General features: G+C 43.1%; 1 protein-coding gene across 3 annotated transcripts in view; it reads right to left on the bottom strand.

The window, feature by feature from the left end:
- Positions 1-2,110, bottom strand: part of UBAP1 (ubiquitin associated protein 1) — a 70,520-nt gene that overhangs the window by 53,226 nt on the left and 15,184 nt on the right. The window contains exon 3 of one of the 3 annotated variants that reach the window (XM_021718601.1): positions 843-898. The exons of the other annotated variants lie outside the window; for them this stretch is intronic. The gene's annotated coding sequence lies outside the window, so the exon portion shown is untranslated. The remainder of the gene's footprint in view (positions 1-842; positions 899-2,110) is intronic. 3 annotated transcript variants of the gene reach the window in all.

A 2,110-nucleotide genomic window follows, 5' to 3' on the forward strand; every position in this document is an offset into this window, starting at 1 on the left:
ACTGCACTCCAGTCTGGGTGACAGAGTGAGATTCCAACTCAAAAAATAAAATAAAATAAAGTTTTATCAAATCTTTAAGTCACAGATTATTCTTAATTTAACCTATTTATACACACACACACACACACACACACACACACACACACACACATATACACACACACATATATATACACATATATATGTAATGGAAATAAACATACCCTTGCGCCGGGCTTGGTGGCTCAGCCTGTAATCCCGCGCCTTTGGGAGGCTGAGGTGAGTGGATTGCCTGAGCCCGCGGGTTCGAGAACCGCCTGGGCAGCGAGACCTCATCTCTACAATAAATCAAAAAATCTGCCGGGCATGGTAGCACATGCCTATAATTCCGGCTACTCAGAAGGCTGAGACGGAAGGATCACCGGAGCACAGCAGGCGAGGCTGCGGTGGCCGGGAGCAGTCACTGCACTCCAGTCTGGGCAACTGAGTGAGACTCCAACTCAAAAAAATATATATATATATAAAACAGTTGGGAAAATATGAATACTAACTGAATGTTTGACAACATTAAAGAATAAGTGCTAATTTTGCTTAGGTGGATACATGGTGTGTCAGAGGAAAAAAAAAAAAAGAAAAAAGTACTAGAACTAACAAATGAGGCAAGGTTAGCTCACATCTGTAATCCCAACAATTTGGGAGGCCAAAGCAGGAGCATCGACTGAGGCTAGAAGTTCAAGATCAGGCTGGAAAACAAAGCAAGACCCTGTCTCTACAAAAAAAAATTTTTTTTTAAGAAATTAACTGGGCATGATGGTGCATATCTATAGTTCCAGCTACTCAAAAAGCTGAGGCAGAAGGATTACTTGACTCCAGGAGTACGAGGCTGCAGTGAGCAAGGATCATGCCACTGCACTCCAGTCTAGATGACAGAGCAAGAACTGTCTCTAAAAAATAAAAATAAATTTAAAATAGAATCAATGCCAGGCACAGTGGCTCAAGCCTGTAATCCCAGCACTTTGGGAGGCCGAGGTGAGAGGAATGCCTGAGCCCACAGTTCGAGACCAGCCTGGGCAATCTGGCGAGACCTCATCTTTACAATAAATCAAAAAACTAGCCGGGTGTGGTAGTGCGTGCATGTAGTTCCGGCTACTTGGAAGGCTGAGGCAGAAGGATCGCCTGAGCCCAGCAGGTCGAGCTGGGGCGGCTGTGAGTGTGCCACTGCACTCCAGCCTGGGCGACAGAGTGACACACCAACTCAAAAAAAAAAAAAAGAATAATTGAGTTTAACAAGATTGTAGACTATATGAACAATACATAATAACTGCAATTTTTATATACAGCAATAAACAATCTGAAACTGACATTTAAAAAATCAATATGCATAAGAGCCCTCAAAATGATGAGACACTTAGAGACATATCTGACAAAGTGCCAAGACCTGTATACAGAAAATTACAAACACTACTGAGAGAAATTAAAGAAGGCCTAAATAATTGGAGAAATATACCATATTCACAGGCTGCACCACTAAATATCATTAAGAAGCTAATTCTCCACAAATTGATCTACATATTCAATACAATCATAATCAAAACCCCCTTAAGTTTTTATAGAAATGTGGCAAGCTACTTTTTTTTGAGTCAGAGTCTCACTCTGTTCCCAAGGCTAGAATGCAGTAGCATGATCATGGCTCACTGAGCCTCCTGGGCTCAGAAAATCCTTCCTTCTCAGTCACCCAAGTAGCTGGGACTACAGGTATGTGCCACCATACCCTGCTAATTTTTTTATTTTTTTTGTAGAGATGAGGTCTCACTATGTTACCTAGGCTGGTCTCAAACTCCTGGGCTCAAGCAATTATCCCACCTCAGCCTCCCAAAGTGCTGGGATTATGGGTGTGGGCCACTACTCCTGGTCACGGCAAACTAATTTTAAAATTCATATGGAGCCAGGTATACTGGTATGAAGGTGTAGTTTCAGCTGCTCAGGAGACTGAGCCCAAGTGTTTGAGGCCAGCTTGAACCATTTAGCAAGACTCTGTCACACACACACAAAAAAAAAATCAGCCGGGCTCGGTGGCTCAGCCTGTAATCCCACACTTTAGGAGGCTGAGGTGAGTGGACTGCCTGAGCCC

The sequence above is a fragment of the Carlito syrichta genome, unplaced genomic scaffold, assembly GCF_000164805.1.
Source record: "Carlito syrichta isolate Samal-C Ts95f unplaced genomic scaffold, Tarsius_syrichta-2.0.1 Scaffold112228, whole genome shotgun sequence".
Taxonomy (NCBI): domain Eukaryota; kingdom Metazoa; phylum Chordata; class Mammalia; order Primates; family Tarsiidae; genus Carlito; species Carlito syrichta.